Source organism: Catharus ustulatus, chromosome 8 (assembly GCF_009819885.2).
Source record: "Catharus ustulatus isolate bCatUst1 chromosome 8, bCatUst1.pri.v2, whole genome shotgun sequence".
Lineage (NCBI taxonomy): Eukaryota > Metazoa > Chordata > Aves > Passeriformes > Turdidae > Catharus > Catharus ustulatus.
This window is the reverse complement of record NC_046228.1, coordinates 31,766,721-31,783,939: the sequence shown is the minus strand read 5'-3', so window position 1 is coordinate 31,783,939 and position 17,219 is coordinate 31,766,721. Positions and strand designations below refer to the sequence as shown.

Genomic DNA, 17,219 nt, shown 5'->3' with positions numbered 1-17,219 from the left:
ATCCAATTTAACCCTACTCTGTCAGTCTGAAATTAGAACAATATTTCACCTTCCAAACTGTCCCACCTGGGGAATGCTGTCATCCACCACTCACCACAGCCCTTAAAACCATGGCAAAGCAACCCAAAACAGAGTGCAAAGCTCAGCCAGCACTTTGTCCACCCTTCACACCCAGAAATAACTAAAAGCACTTCAATCAGATGCCTTCTGAATGGGTGGGCATATGATCCTCTCCTCCTGCCACAGAAGGGATGGAGGGGTGTCCAGCTGCCAGCACAAGGCACAGCCTTCAAGCAAACTTTCCTTACCAGTCGAAACATTTTCTTTTAACTGAAAGAAGGCAACCCAAAACTTACAGTACAGACTGGAAGATGCCCTCCTGCAGATGTGTTTCCTCTCAGGAGGTTGTGCATTAGGCAGGAGGGGTTAACAGCTTTTTTCATTCCCCCATCCACCCCAGTTCTACTGAGCACGTCACAAGCGCAGCTCCCTGCAGGGCACCCGCCACACGCTGCTCCCATTGCTTAGATAATCTCAGGTGGTTTAGGCACTCAAAAGCTATGTCCATCCTAGGAAGAACAATTAATAAAAGTCAGCATTCCGTCCTGGGAAGAGGACACAGGAATTAACCATTTAATCATTGAAGGAATACCCATCACTTTGGAAGGATCACTACAAAACCAAGCCTGGATTCCCCAGCTGCTGTCACACAAACAGTTAACATGCAACAAGTTCCAGCCCTGCCTCTTACAGCAGCCAGAACTGCAGGAACCCAGTGGCTCTGTCGTCCTTCCAGAAAGAGGAACCCCGACATATCAACCTCCATCCCTTCTGTGCAAAGTATCGCATGACTGACCAGCTCCAGAGGAATCTGGCTCGAGGATCTTTAATTATTTGTTGTTGTTAAGTATGAACAGATGAGAGGGAGGGAGGGAGAGGAGGAAAGATTTCAATCTGCAGTCACGTGCATGCCATAGCTCTGCAAGCAGGTGGGTGAAGCTCAGATTAGCACAGTATTAAGGAGAGCAAGGCAGGGACGCCAATGAGGCCCTGCCTGAAAATAGCTCCACTCTGACCTATCTCCTCTCTCAGATGGATCAGGAGATCCATGGCCACAGAGCCAAGGCTTGTGAGTGCTGGGGAAGGATGGAGATTGCAAAAGAATTGGAAAAAGCTGCTGAGGCCGAAGATAAAAGAATGGCCAAGTAGATAATGAAGCAGCAGCTACGCAGCAGAGTGTGATGCTCCTTTCCATCTACCTCCCTGCAGCACAGCCACACAAAAGCTTGTTGGGATTAAGCCCTTCCCATAGGTAAATACTCAGGAGACACATTCCCTAAGGATGTCCAGCAGGATCCAGTATGCCTTCTGTATGTGAGTAAGCAAACAAGAAAGGGGAATGACAATTATGCTGCTGTCTCTGATGTGCAGGGGCTCCTCCAAGCAGGAGGGGTGATGATGATGAGGTGAAATGTTCTGGTACTGCAGAAATTCATCTGGGGGTTTAAGCAGGGTAGTGGGAAGGGATTGTTCCCTGTGAGGATAGGGAGGCCTGGTACTGGGTGCAGCAAGCTGGGATGGTGAAAGGTGTCCCTGCCCATGGTAGGGGTTGGGATGAGAGGATCTTTAAGGTCCCTTCCAACCAATGCTGGGACTGTGTGATCTGACAGGGAGCCCTTGAGAGCAGGACACTGGGAAAAGGCCATGCAGGCACCTCGTGACAGGCTCTGTGATTCCCCAGCATTCCCTCCAGGCCTGGGAAAGCCACATGGGCCTCCTGAAGACATCAGCAAACAGAGTATCTTAGGAGCACAAAACAAATAAGGGCTGACTTGCCACAGGTGCTGCTTTACCCACCCTGCTCTACAGGACTGTCCTCGAGCTGTGCTCTGACATGCAACTTTTAGATAAATCTCCAAGACCTCCTAAACCTGATAAAATATGACATTTTAATAAGAGGTTATTGGAAAAAAAAAAATCTTCCATGTGGAAAGTAATGAAAATTCATTGTGAGTCCTCCAGGAATGCCAGAGCTCCTCCTACAAGCAACACAAGAGCTGTTGAAATGACTGTTGGTGGGAAAAATACAAGTGGTATTCTGGAAACAGGATCAACTTCTATGAGTGTTCACACCAAAAGATATTAAACAGTCTCAGAAATTGGCGTTTGGGGGTTGTTCAGGTCTTTTTGGTTTGTTTGTGTGGTTTTTAGAGGTAAGGGTAGGACTGCTAGATATAGCACAGGATATAAATACATGTGAGATTCTCTTTCAAAAGTAAATATATTTTTATCTGTCCGCAGGCATTGCAAAAGCTTTTCACTGGGTCTGAAAATAACCTAAAATCACAAATATTTCACGTGGGTGAGGGGACAGAAGTACTGTGGCAGAGATCCTGATGAAATATGCAGCTCACCCTGTGTGGCAACACAACAGCACTGACAATGAGAGTCTAATTCTAGGTTTGATTTCACATCAACAGTGAAACAATGTGGGGACTGGAATTTATCTGATCCTAAGACAAACTTTTGCTGGTCTGGATCAGTCTGAAATGTAAGACATTCCACATATGGCACCATGTAAATTCAGGTTTTATGGGGACAGAGTTAAGCTCAGCCCAGAAAAGCCAGCAGCTCTTGGACAGCACAATGAGACCACGTTCCTGTCTGGTTTTGGGATTTCTTGCCCTCCCCAAACACAATCTGCAGGAGACAGGTTGCCAGCAGCAAGGCTGCAGGCTCTCTTCCCTTTCTGGAGGAGCAAGGAGGAAGGATCAATATTCAGAAAGCTCTTGAGAAGCAGTGGAACAGCCTCTGGGGAGCAGAGCAGACACAGCGCCAGCCCAAAACTCAGGAAACCTGGAGCTCCTTAGCCCCTAAAAGCCACTTTTTGCCAAGTAACCAATTTCCTTACACTCTCCATTAAATAAAACATGAAGGGCAGGCAGAGACATAAAATATGAATGCACCCACGTCCGAAAGCAACAGGCCCTGTTATTGTAGATGCTGCATAAATCATTGAGGACAAGGGGACTTGTGTCCCCTAACGGAGGGCACAGAATTTGGGGTCAGTCAGCAGGCAAGGGAGTTTGATATTAAGAAATGTTGCATTTATATTTGCCTTTGTGATCTGCACTGCCTAAAAATAGCAGAAACCACTTTACTTCATGTATCATTTAGTCAGGCCAGATGGGTGAAAGGCAGAATCAAACCTCAAGACAAACATCAGATGATCTTGGTGTGGGCCTCCACCAAACACAGCACTTGGAATGGGATGCCACAGCACAGAATTCCAGAATGGTCTGGAACTGATAAAATCCACCCTGCCATGGGCAGGGACACCTTCCACTATCCCAGAGTGCTCTAAGCCCCATCGAACCTGGCCTTGGGCACTGCCAGGGCTCCAGGGGCAGCCACAGCTGCTCTGAGCACCCTGTGCCAGGGCCCCACCACCCACAGGGACTCTCACTGGGAATTCAGCCAGAATGACCAAAATGGTTCTTTCTGTCTGATTTCCCTGCCTGGGGCCACAACAGCAGTTATCAACAGCACTGCTGAAACTCACTGCAGTATCTGTTTTCTAGAGCTTTGCCACACTAACACAATGTCTTTACAATTTCAAGTGTTAGCAGTTACAAGAGTTGCTTCGGCAAATTTCTCTAGGGAAGAGTAATAGCTACTTAAGGAAAACTTGCCTCCAATCACTGCCATCTCCTTTTTCTTGAGATTTTTTACTTCAGGCAGTTGACTGACAAATAACACTGCTGTTTACAATGCACAACATCTTGCCTTTTTTTGTGTTTGTACAATTTGATTTAAAAGGCACAGCAGCTTTCAGACAGCTGGTGGCAGACAACAACCTCCAAGTTCAGTCATGACAACTCTACAGGTAGCTGAAAACCACTTCCCACCATGAAAATGTGGCCCAAATTATTTCTGGACTACCTTTTTATTACTCTGTATTTACAAAGTGGACTTGAGGTGACCTTGCAACCAGAGGAGCTCAGGATGAAGACTGTGCTCAGCTGTGTAAAGTGAATTCTCTAGCACAGGACATGTAAAGCTTCAGTGGTGCTCCGGTCTTCATGGGACTTCATACTGCTCTTCCCTACCTTGCAGGACTACAAAGCTCAACAGGTCCCTGCTGAACATCCAGAAATTGCCAAGTCTGCCCTAACACTCAGCTTGTGGGTGCTCCTCCTCCTCTTCTAATTATTCAGAGGTTCAACAGAACTGAAAGTCATCTTCATGCCTAAAGTTATTTCTGAGTATAAAATCACTTCACAGAATCCCAGAAGAATTTGGGTTGGCAGGGACCTTAAAGCCCATGCAGTTCCAACCCTGCCATGGGCATGGACACCTCCCACTACCCCAGGCAGTTCCAGGCTGGCCTGGGACACTTCCAGGGATCCAAGGGCAGCCACGGCTTCTCTTTGCAGCTTCTGCTCACCTGTTTTCAAAGGTACTTTCTAGACAGGACTCCTTGCTTCAAAGCTTTGCATGGCAGAGCATGGAGGCAAACTATATTATGTGGGAATCTCACAAAATCAGGGAAATCACAAAGAAAAATCAGGAGAATTCATCTCAAACTGAGACGCAGACAAGAACCAGCAGGAGTGTTTGTTCTCCTTGTCTTTTTTCTTCCTTATTTTCCTTTCCATCTCTCCTTTTTCCATCCTTTGAGGCTCCTCCCAGCCCCACGTGTCAGACCCTTCCCAGCCCAATCCAGATACAATCCAGATAAAAATCACGAGGATTAGGAGAAAGTGAAGAGGTTGCTAAAATCAGGGAAATCCCAAACCACCACCAAAAAGATAGGGCACAGTATTGTAGATAACTTTGTGGTGTCTCCTCATCCTCCTCCCTGCCCAGAAGAAGGAGAATCAGTGTGAAAGGATCCCAAGAACTGTAAATAAATGATGACCCTGTTCATCAATGAGCTCAGGCTGCAATGAAATGAAAGCCACAGCAGGCTCTGTAATCACTCACAAAAAAACCCTCCAACAGGATCACTCCTGCACTGATGGCTCAATTATGCCTGGGCAGAACGTTACACAACATTAAACATTAACAAAAGTCTGAGCCTGGATCACTTTTCTCCCAGATAAATCCAAATCGGTAACCCAGTGCTCTTAGCTTAAGTAACCCAGAATTACCAGATCAATTCTTTTCCCACCTTTCCATTCACATCTCATAAAAGCCATGCCACTACACAGAGGGAAAAATGTTTGCAAAATCTCTACTAAACAGTTACACTGTTATCATTAAAAATACATATGGTCTGGGAGAGAGGTCCTGATGTAAATTTAGTAGCTCAGGAACTAAACCGGGGGCAAACTGTTCTGGGTTACAAGGGTTCCCTCTCAGCTCCCCAGAAGGACTTCTTCCCTCCTCTAAAATCCTGCTCCCAGCAAACAATTGCACCACTTCTGTTCCCAGAAGCTGCAACAAGATCCGGGAAGGCAAACATAGCAGAAAGTTGCTTTCATTTCTCATTAGGCTTTTGCAATATCACTTTTCACAACTTCACCAGAACTAGAGATCCCCTCACCACCTGAAACATCCGTCCACTCTCTCTCTGCAACTGTATTAACACAAAGTTAAGTTTCTCAAGGTTTGCCCAGGTCAGATCACAGGATCCAAATTTGGCTGAGGCTGCAGGGAGCTCAGTGGGCACCTGGTGGCCCCTCCCTGCTCCAGCAGGGCCATCCCAGAGCACAGGGCACAGCATTGTGTGCACACAGCTCTGCAACAGCCCCAGGGAGGAGAGCCCAGAGGCTCTGTGGGCAATCTGTTCAGGGCTGGGCACTGCCCAGGGAAGAAGTTGTGCCTCCTGTGCAGGGGGAATTGCTGGGCTCAGTCCCTGCCCGTGGCTCTGGGGCCATTGCTGGGCCCCCGGAGCAGAGCCTGGGCCCTGCTCTGCCCCTCCCTGCACACAGGGACAGCCAGGGCTGAGGGCCCCTCTCAGCTGGGGCTCCTCTCCAGCCTGAACAGCCCCAGCTCCCTCAGCCTTTCCTGGGCACCCAGATGCTCCAGGCCCTTCCTCAGCGCCGCAGCCTCCGCTGGCCCCGCTGCAGGAGCTCCCTGGCCCTGCTGTGCTGAGGATCCAGAGCTGGACACAGCACTGCAGAGGGGCCTGCAGGGCTGGCACAGGGGCAGGATCCCTCCCTGAGCTGCTGCCAATGCTCTTCCTGCTGCCCAGGATCCCATTGGCCTCCTTGGCCCCAGGACACTCTGCTGCCTCAGGGACAGCTCGGTGTCCCCCAGCACCCCCAGGACACTCTGCTGCCTCAGGGACAGCTCGGTGTCCCCCAGCACCCCCAGGACACTCTGCTGCCTCAGGGACAGCTCGGTGTCCCCCAGCACCCCCAGGACACTCTGCTGCCTCAGGGACAGCTCAGTCCTTCCTCTCCCAGCTGCTTCCCCACAGAGCTGCTCCAGCAGGTTTCCCCAGCCTGTGTTGTTGGTGGGGTTGTTCTTTGTTGCTTTAACCTCAGCCCAACATCCAAACACACTGAGAGAACTGAACAATGCCAGGATTTAGGTGGGGTGTGACTGGTTTAGAACAGACAAACCAATGTCCCTAGAGCGAAGCAGGTGGTTGAGATTAAAAGAGAAAATTTCAAAACACCAAAGGAGTTAGAAATAATACAGAAAAAAAAAACCTCAGAAAGCTGGGAAGATAAAGAAACTGAAATCAAAGTTACACCAGAACTCACTTGCTGGTCCTCCAACGAAATCCTTCTCATCCTTGATGCTTAATACCCAACACTCCCAAAGCATCAGCTTCTCCAATACAAATGAATTGGAGTCAAACGTGTTCAGATTGATTGTTTCAAAAAAACCCCCCAGGTATTACAGAATCCATATTCTTAGTGGTAAAAAACCTGCTTGATTGCTGAAGTGATCTTTTAAATTCACAAAAAAACAGTGTTATATCTATGACCAATGAATTTTTACTCCTGGTTATAAAAAGCAGACCAGTAATTTGTGAGAAATCATGCTGAAGTGTTATGAAATTTAACTGAATAAAAATACCTGCTTGTCTTCAGAATTCTTTTTCAGAGGTTGAAGTGCTACTTCAATTCTTAAATTCACTTTTAAAAGGTAGAACAATTCCAGGTAAAGGTATAGTTTGACTTGATACTGAATTCCACCTTGTATTCACAGCTTCTCAAAAAGAATAAATGCTGCTTGTCTTCAAAGTATTTGCCCAGGAAACATGACAGGTTTTCTGAACTAAGTATTAGATAAACATTCTTTAACTCTGATCAGTAACTGCTGTAGTCCCTTCACTGCACTCTTTGCAGGGAATGCTTGGTACAGGACACATCCTGGGGTTTAGGATCCATCTAGGATGGATATCCAGGATGTCTGAAATGCCCCTGGATATTTTTTTCTCAGCACTGTACAGGATGGGTCACTGTTTATCAGTTTGTGGCTGAGAGTGCAACAACAACAGGAGCTGAGCCAAGGAGCAGCAGGAGAACTCAAATTCTTCTAAAGGCTGATAAAGAGTTAAAAAAATTAAAGAAAGCAAATTAAAATAGCCTCAAACCCACAAAACCAAAGACAAAAAAAAAAGCAGCAGGAAACAAACTTTTCAGCAAAGAAAATACTGTTTTTCCTGACTGGATTTTAGCAATTCAGTTGTTTTAGGAAAGGCAAGCAGTAAACATATCAAAAGGACCAGTGATAACCACAAGGAACAGTGACAAACACTGAAGGTTGGTGACAAAACACTGTGCAGCGACCACTTCCTAAAAACAACACTTTAAAAGTCCATGGTTTCCAAAGCACGAGTTCTTTATCCTTGGCTTGTCTGTTGACTCTTTCTCCTGACACTTCACACACTTATTGCAAAATAAAGTCTCTTCTGAGAGTGTCATATTACACATCCACATTCAGTGAAATCACACCCCCAGCACTTTTGGTTTTGCTTTTTTTTTTCCCCCAAGCAGAACTCTCCTCATAAAACAGCAGAGTAAGAACAATTCAAAGAGCAGAGTAGATCTCCCTACATCTCTGTCCTTAACTTGGGCAGACTAACCCAGATGAGCTAGGCTGTGGCTGGAAGCTTAAATCCAACCTTTCCAATGGGAGCCTTCACCTGAATTCCAATCCCTGCGCAACTGGACTCGTGTCACCCTGCGCCAGCAGAGCTCAACAAGCTTTTCTCAGAGGCATCCCCTCCTCCTGTCCTGTGCCTGGGTGATTCCACGGTGGAAAATCTGCTCTTTTCCTGGTTTTCCTGCAGGCACGGAGCACCAGCAAGTCCTTCCCCTTTCGGTGGCAGCAGCGAGTTGTGAGAGCAGCCTGGCTGGATGCTGAAACCATACCTCACATTTCCTAATCCGCCTCTCTATTTTTAACCAGAGTAATTTCCCCCACCTCCTTAGCCGTGCAGACAGCTGCAGAAAGCAGCTGGAGAAAACAGAATGCTCCATCAGGGCAATTTTCCTGGCAAAAAACCATCCTCAGGCCAGAGGCAAGTGCACAAGGAGCAGCAGAGACACTCCCAATGTGTGTTGCTTCTCCTTGTCCCTTGTGGCCACAACAGCTCTGACTGCACACAGAGTGTGGCAACCTGGTTCCCCAAAGCACCACAGCTCACCTGAACAGGCTGAGATCCTAATCAGCACCTTCTTGTCCATAAAAGCTCAAAGAAGAGAGGCTTAAGCAAGGATCTGCTCCTGCAGCAGGCTCTCCTAGGACGGGGAGGAGAAACCACCCTGCCCTCTGCAAGGCACATCACCACCTGACACAGCACCTGGGAGCATTTGCTGGAGTGTCCCCAGTACAGAGACCTCCTTCCACAAGTTCACACCTCCTGGGAAAAGGTCTGGAGTCACCTTGTCCTCCCTCAGGTATCTCCTCCCTCAGGCACTTGGTGTCAGGTGTAACCAGACACACAGCAATCCCCGAATTCTCTCCTCACATGGGAGAGCAGTTTTAAAAAGCTCGGCTTTAAAAAGCTAATGTGCAGCCAGGCTGTAAAGTTAACCAAGCAAAAAGGGCACTTTCCCAAGCAGCAGGAGCAGTTTGGAGCTTTCCCAGGCAGCTGGAAAGCCAGGCACACAGAGCACAGGGTGTGCAGGGCGCTGAGCTGTGCCAAATGGCACACAGCTCTTGGGGCATGGGCTTAACTGAAAGTGCAGTCCAGCTTTCTGAGCTCTGCCCTCCAAATCCTTGTTTGGAACCATTTTCGCCCTGGAGATGCCTGAATATCCCCTGGTAGGACCAGGCAGACCTTTGGCAGAAGACAAGTAGGCTGAGTCTGGCACTTAAAACAGACCTAGCTTAGGGGTGAAAGGCACAACTCCAACACCGACTCAGGGAGCTTACAGGAGTTCAGCTGGAAGTTTTGAGTCATGCTCTTGGACATGGGCAACTAGAACAGCTTAAGCCCTTCTTGAGCCCTTTTTCTTTTGTTCAGGCAAGGGCTGCAAACATCACAAATGAAACTACTTCTGCTGTTGTCCATGTGCTACAGATTTTCCATGCTTGAAGGTACTCACACAAAACAGACTTGCTGCCAACACGATCGATCAAAACATAAAGCAAATGCAGACAGGACTGTACAGACTACAAGTATTAAATGCTTCAGAGAAACCCATCTCTTACATGCCTACAGAAACAAAAGTCAACCAAAACAGAAGTTTGGTGTGGAATTAAGCACAGCCAGACCCACAGCAAATCTTCCCAGCTCAAATGGATTTGAATCACAGGATGCCAGGAAGTGAAGCTGCTGAGCAAAACACTCCATCAGCCATAAACCCACGTGAAATTTCATTTCATTAATGAATGACAGCGTTAACAAGTAAGTAAATGCTGTGTTTCCCCTCTGCCTTAGCTGGAGCTGCTCCCTTCGGAAAAACACCACAGGGAGAGCAGGTCCTCTCCCATCATTAATCCACTGGACTACAGCACATTTTTAAGAGGCACAGAAACCACGGCAGTAGCAAACACCCACATGTGAAACCAAGATCTACAAGTAATTTTACTTCTTACCTTCTGGAAAATGGGAATTTCAGGGGCAGGAAACCTTTTTAGCAGTTTTTGCAGGCACTGGGCCCATGGGTTAATGATTTACCTGACAGTGCTGTTCAGCAGATTAGATAAGAGTGGCTTTGTTATGGTCTGTTTTCCTGCCTTTGTCTACATAACCAAATCAACTGGCAAATGAAGTAGGCAGGGTATTACTTGACAGAGCAGGAAGAAATTCATGCTCCTCTCAGCTTGCTCACACCATCCTGCTATAAAAACACATTTTTTATACAGACACACGTGCCCATCTATACACACACAGCCTAAAAACCAACGCCTGGAGTAGCTCTTTTGTGTGTGTGTACACTTGTGTGTGCATATACACAAATACATGTATAAAAAATACACACAGATGAGCTACTGCAGGCAGTTTGGTTTACTTTCTTCCCCAGAAGCCAAGCAAAAAAAAACCCGCTTGACTCATCGCTCTAAATCTATTAGAAAGCTTCCAGATTAAGGCATTGAGTTCCAAAGAGGTTTAGGATGAGAAGAAAAGACGGCTGTGCCCAAAACGCACAAATAGGATCAGAGCCCCCGAAAGACTCCGCAGCAGATCCAGGGCGCACGCAGCTCACGGATAAAGTTCTGTTCCCCCTGCTGCAGCACCCGCAGCCCTCCGAGTGGATTTGTGCTGTCCCTGTGACTCACGGGCTGCTCTCCACACCCAGGGCCACCCTGCTGAACAACCGCAGTTCATCTGTGGGGCAGCGGTGACACCGTGTCATGCACAGGCTGCCCAGGCACAGCCACTCTGCGACCTCACAGGAAGCCTAAAACGCCTTCTCGCTGCTGCTCTTTCACACAAACACTGCAAACAACCACCCTGGGGATATATATCTGGCAGTGGTCAAGGAGGTCAGGCATGTGGAGAGCAGCCCGAGGTGGCAAAGGGGACAGCAGACTGTCCCTGGTTTTTAGTTTGTGCAGACAACGCTGCTGTCGCGCTGTGCAAACTCTGGTTATCTCCCACAGGTGTGCTGCAAACACATCTCCAAAGGCAGAAAGCACAGAAGATTCCGTGCCCCTGCAGGAGATGGAAACACAGCCCTGACCCAACCTCGGGGACAAGCCAGGGGGACTCACCGGCATGTCACTGCTGTCCCAGCCTGGCTGGTTTCTAGTAAAAAATACCCCAAGCTAAACGAAAAAACGAAGATTAAAACCAAGCAGCAAACACCAAAGCAACCACGAGCTTAAGTGCCGCTTTCAAAAAAGTCACCCAAGCAAAAAGACAACCAACTCCCCAGAGCTGCGCTGTACATCTGACTGTATCCAAGTCCCCCTGCCGCTCCCCAAACGCAGCCCCCGGCCCTCCAACAGCAGCCAAACACGCCTTTACACTCATCCGGAGAGGAGAGCTACTCACTGGTGGAAATGAGGCGGCAGATAGCAGCAGATAACTCGGCAGCAGGACGGGGACACGGCGGCGGCGCGGCCACTCCCGGAGCGCGGAGCGCGCCTCCTTCGCCAGCCCCGACTTCCTCCGCCTTCAAAGTTGCCTTTCAACTTCCCCGGGCTGGGCTCCGGCGGTGCCGCTCTCCCAGCTGCTCGCCAGCCCCGCGGGAAGCGCCTGCGGAGGGAATAGGGGAGGAGAGGTGAGCGGAGATGCGGAGGGGATGGAGCGACAGCGCTCCCGCCGCTCCTTCCCCGGGCGCGCCAGTGCGTCAGCGCCGGGAGAGGAGGGGACGGAGCGCCCGCCACAGGAGAACGGCGGCAGCAGGAGGAGGAGGAGGCTGGGAGTGCCAGCCCGGCCGCGGGTGGTGCAACAGCTCCGGCAGCGCTGCTCCACCGGCAAACGGCACCTAAAGCACGGCGAAATGAGTTCAGCACCTAAAGCACGGGGAAATGGGTACAGCACCTAAGTTTAGTCTGGGGATTCCTACTGCACGCATTAAGTGTCACTTCTGAGTCACTGCGGGGAGGGATTCCCTTTTTCCAATATATATGAGTACCAGATGTTAAGTCCTACCCTACAATGAAAAAAATAACAAGCCTCCACCAGAAAGAAAAGTCGTGTTCCACCACGCTAACACGAAGCAAAACAACCAATTCCCCAAGCTTTCCATGAATTTTTGGCTCCATCCCACTGCTGCCACCAGCAGCAGAGTCCCTGGCCAGGCAGCATCGCCGGCCCCGAGGGCTGGGCTGGCAACCAGCCTCCATCCCAAAGGACACAGCAAGGGCTGGAAGCACACAGCGTCTCCTGCCCATGGATCCAGCGGGAAAGGCTGGTGAAAGCATCCCAGGTGAGAGAGAGCAGAGGATGTCTGCTGGCCACTGCCTTGGGACAACGGGGAGTTGCTGTAATTCAGTACAAAACCACAACACAAAGCAGGCTGAGTCACATGTTGGGAAGACTGATGGGATGAGCAGCGCTGGCAGTGTTTTCCAGCAGAGCACGGACTCTCCCGAGCCCGCTGCCTGCTGGATCCAACAGAAACACTGTCCAGGAGTGAAGTCAGAGGCGTAGGAAGCAGCCTGCTTCCACTGTACAGAAGAAATAATGTGGAAATTGAAAAATAGGCACCGGCAGTAACAAATAGCAGCATCAAGTTTTCTGAGCTCCATCCCGAGAGAGGGAGCCTGTTGCCAGGAACACCGAGGAATCTGCAGAGCCCATCAAAGAAGCACAGGGTGGAAAAAGTATTTTCAAATGCTGTCATAGAAATCCTTCCACACTCATCCTATCATACAGAAAACAAGTATTTTAAAGGACTAGCTGCTTTGGGGTTTTTTAATAAATCCACGCCCCTGAACATGGTCCAGCAGTGCTTGTTCCTAACACATGGAGGAGACAGCCAAGTATCCAATGGAACAATGTGCTCATCATCAACTCCTCCACAAAGTTTAGACACCTAAAAACGGCCCATGGTCAAGTCTAACTCAGCCCATTTTATTTAAAATCTGAGGAGACACGGAATGAGGCACCAGTGAGCTCCCTTTCTTTGCAGCAGTCTTTCAGTGACTGGGCTCTGTAACACCCAACAGATGTCACCTGGCCCCTCTTTCCAGGAGGGATTCTGGAGTGGGAACAGTAATTGCTCATCACCTAAAGATTTCTTAGACGTACTTCAGTCGGTACCAATCCTGTCAATCCCTCCCATTGAGCATATATATAAGGGATCTACAGCTTAATTAGAAGATGCCACAGGCCAAGGACTCCTTGTTATGCTGACGACACTCATGTCTGCTTTGGGCCCTCACACACCTCTCAGGCCAGCAGAAGTCACCTGGTGAGGCCAGAGGCCAACTCAGTAACGCCCTTCAGACAATAAATGCGTTCATATTTGACAGAAATGCTCTTGTGTGACTCCAGCAGATCTTATCTTGGCAATATTTTTTTCCCCCATGATCCAGGCCTGTGTGAGTTCAGTGACCTCAAGGCACATAACAAAGCCAGCTCTGTTTTCCCACGAGTCAGGTGGGGCCAGGAGGGAGAAGAGAAGACAGTTGGACGAGTATTACAGGTAATTAAAAGTGAGCTTTGAGAACACCTTTTCAACCATGGTGCATTTAAATACTGCATGTATCCAGACAGATACAACACAACACCCCGCAAAGCCCTAAACAAATCAAAAGAAACACAATGAACTCTTCCACAGGATGTGCAAAGGAGGGTATTTTTTTCTTCTACATAGTCCAGCCAGGACATATTTAGCCTAAGGGCTGAAAGAGAAGACAGCCTGAGCTGATGACATAATTTTCTTTCTATAGGACTGAATATCTGGGAGTACTGCTCTCAGTTCAGTGGCTGTTGCTGTTTCACCTCCACCTTCCCTTATCCTGCTTCAACAGGAGAGTGACAGAAAAACACCTGAAGAATAGAGATGGCCACAGAGATGTTGCTTCTTTCTCACCAGAACATGAGCGATGTGACACAAAAACCAGATTTAAGGTTGACTGCTGGCACTGAGAGGAAAGGGCTGCTACCAAGCTCCAGTGCTGATGTGTCCTGATAATTCAAGCACCACAAGGCTTTGGAATGTCCTTCCAAAGGCCCGGGGAAAGGCCTTCCTTGCCTTGACAGCTTAAAATTGCCTAAACACCAAAACCAGTCAGATTATGTTGAGCCCCCTTTTCCCCTACCCATCAGAAAATAATTGTGTATCAGCAGATGAAATCCACCACTGGGGGGGGAATGAAAGTCTCAGGCAAGGAAGAAAAAACTGCTCAGAATGCCAGGATCCCTGAGGCTGGAAAAGCCCTCCCAGCCCACGGAGCCCAAGCTGTGCCCAGTGCCCACCTTGTCCCCAGCCCAGAGCACTGAGTGCCACCTCCAGCCCTTCCTTGGACACCTCCAGGGATGGGGACTCCAAACCTCCCTGGGCAGCCCCTGCCAAGGCCTGAGCACCCTGAGCCCAACACTGTGACTGTGTGATGTGTTCACAGGGCTTCACACGAGCAACGTAAATCAATACATCCACCCCACATAGCCCAAAAAACCTTCAAAGCATTTTTTTTTTTATTCTGTTCATTCAAGTAACTTGTCCTGGTCACTGACATATCAGAAAAAATATGTTACAGGAGGATTATAAAGCTACTCTGACCTTTGTTTGCATTAAAACACTTAGAGAAGGGTTTATTATTACACATGTAATAAAATTACTATTATTATTATTATTATTAATATTATTATATCTGTGTTACAGCATTAACAGCCATTACAACTTCTTATGTTGAAGGCTGTTTTAATGGACAGCTGCTTTTGAAACTAAAAATATTTACATTAATGGGGTTCTGAGAGAAACTAAAAAACATGAAACAGCTGAGTATCTCAAGTATTTTCAGAATAAGTTCCAGAAGCACTAGGTGAAGTGCTTAGGTGTGTTTGCTAACACAAAGGGAGATTCCAGAGCGCTGATGTGCTCATCAGTTCCAGTAATTAAGTTTCCCGGGAGGAATGCTGTGTCATGTAATGTGTGACTCACAGAGCAACGTCCGCAGGAAACCACTCTTCTCCCTCTCTCCTATAAAAAGATCAGCCTTGCTTGCAAGTTGAACTGAGTTCCCTGAGCAGAATTCCTCCAAATTCAGCATCATGTGCTCGAGCACATATGCAAGAGTGAAGGTGTATTTTAAACCCTGGCAGCAAACCAGAATCCTCTGGAAAATCAGCTGGAAGGTCCTCCTGCTCCTGGGTGAGCAGGGAGTTCAGAAACACCTCGTGCTGTTGTGTTTGGACACGTGGTTGTCCTTTGCCCTCGCAGCAGTTCTGCAATCCGGGATGCTCCACATGGCTGAGCTGATCCCTGACGCTCCCAGTCCACTCCTGTTCCCCACAAACTCCCCAGACATGGGGCTGCACCCACTGGGAGAGCTCTGAGGGACCACAAGCATCCCTTACAGTGCACAAGCATTCCTTACAGTGCACACACTGTAACTCTAAAAAGGATGGCAGGAGCAGCAGTGGGATCCCAAACCCCTGGAGGTCCACCAGGATACAGGACCTCATGGTGAAGTGCCTTCACTCTGTGCCACTCATCATCCAAACTGCTCCTGGAGTTCTCATCTAACCTATATGGATAAAATCCTCCCTCTGCTCATCATGTGTGCTTCCCAGGGCTGCAGGGTCTGCCCAGACTTCTCTTCTTTTTGGTCCAAGGCCATGGCTCACCTTGGAAGGTCCTTGGACCTTCCCTGGGGTGGCTCTGCAGAGCTGAACACCCAGTGCCTTTCAAGGGAAAACACTCTGGAATGGCAATTCCATCCAGGGCATGTGCAATCATATACCAGGTCAAAGCAAGAATTTAATACCACTGAGGTCCCTTTTGAGCCTGGAAGAGTGAAGCTTTCCATAAAAAAGAAAAATGGAAATGAGATGCCCTTTTCAAACTTCCCACTCAACAATAAGGACATTTTTCACAGGGCAGAGTATCATTCCCATGTGACTGCATCCCACATGCTACAGCACTTCCATCTTGGCAAGTGCCACTTCTATTCCCTGGTTCACTCCTGCTCTCCCAGAAGTCTCATCACCCATGTGTGTTAAAAACTTTCAGTTACAAAAGTCACCACCTCAAAATTCCAGTCTGCTTCTATCTCTTCCAAACCCAAAGGCCTCTGTTACAGATTGTTTCCTCACCAAATACAGTAATGGGACACAGATTGGTGTCTCACTGTTTTTTCCATCAAAAGAGTTTGCTGTTTGCCCCATACCTTGGGACAATGCTGCTGGTTTGTACTCCAGCAGTTTGGCACTATCAGGTTCTCTGGCTTCTTTAAAGCCTTAGACACACCAAGTAAAATAAACATTTCAAAACAACAAACCCCAACCAACCAAAAATAAGCCCAGTCACCTCCCCAAAATGAAAGCAAGAGTTAATACAGGATGGTGTTTAGTGCCAGAGGTCAACAGCAGGGTTTGTGGGTGTGGAGGGGGCTTTTTCCTGTAAGATAAATCAACCGTCTCCACATCCTGAGTGTTTGTTTGCAGACCACAGCCACACCGAGCACTAAGCAGAAATCCACTCCTTAAGGCTCTTTAGCAAGATGTTTGTTTGTCATCCCAAACACCTGACCTGTACCTGCTGTGCCTGCCAGGAGCATCTCCCTCACAACCAGGCAGCAGACCCAACACAACAGACACTGCACTCAAAGAGTCTGGAGATAAAACACCCATAATCAATTCCATAATATCCCAGCCTCCAGTTCCCCATTCTCCCTATGGAGCTGGTAGTCAATATCCACAGGTTAAACGGCCCTGACACCCCCAGCTATCCAATAGCTTTCTCATTAATAAGCATGATGTGGATTAATACTCAAATATACACTTCCTCTGCCCCAAGGGCAAAGGGAACAACATGTCAGGAGCGATAAGAGCTGTTTGTGGGCTGTTTGTGGTGTTGTATTCCCAGTATCCTGTGTCAGGGCTTTACACACAGGTGAGCTGTGGCAATTCCATCATTCCAGCTCTTATCCTCCTTCTGATGACTTCCCTGGCCACAAGTTCACCTGGGTTCTAAGGACGACCTTAATTAAGAGCTGGAAAGAACAAATTATGCTCAGGAAGCCAGAGCCATTAATCCCAAAGGCTTAAAGGGTTTACAGGGGTTTATATGCACATGTTTATAGGTCCCCTTATCTCATCCTACAAAAAAGGGAACAGGCAGCAATGATACCACAAGCAAAGGCTTTTTGCTTTTGGTGTCACTCAGATAAAATCTAACTGCACTTTC

General features: G+C 48.2%; 1 protein-coding gene across 6 annotated transcripts in view; it reads right to left on the bottom strand.

Moving 5' to 3' along the window:
• Window positions 1–17,219, bottom strand: part of SGMS1 (sphingomyelin synthase 1) — an 85,637-nt gene that overhangs the window by 22,263 nt on the left and 46,155 nt on the right. For 4 of the 6 annotated variants that reach the window (XM_033066604.2, XM_033066606.2, XM_033066607.2 and 1 more), the window contains one exon: window positions 11,411–11,614. The exons of the other annotated variants lie outside the window; for them this stretch is intronic. The gene's annotated coding sequence lies outside the window, so the exon portion shown is untranslated. The remainder of the gene's footprint in view (window positions 1–11,410; window positions 11,615–17,219) is intronic. 6 annotated transcript variants of the gene reach the window in all.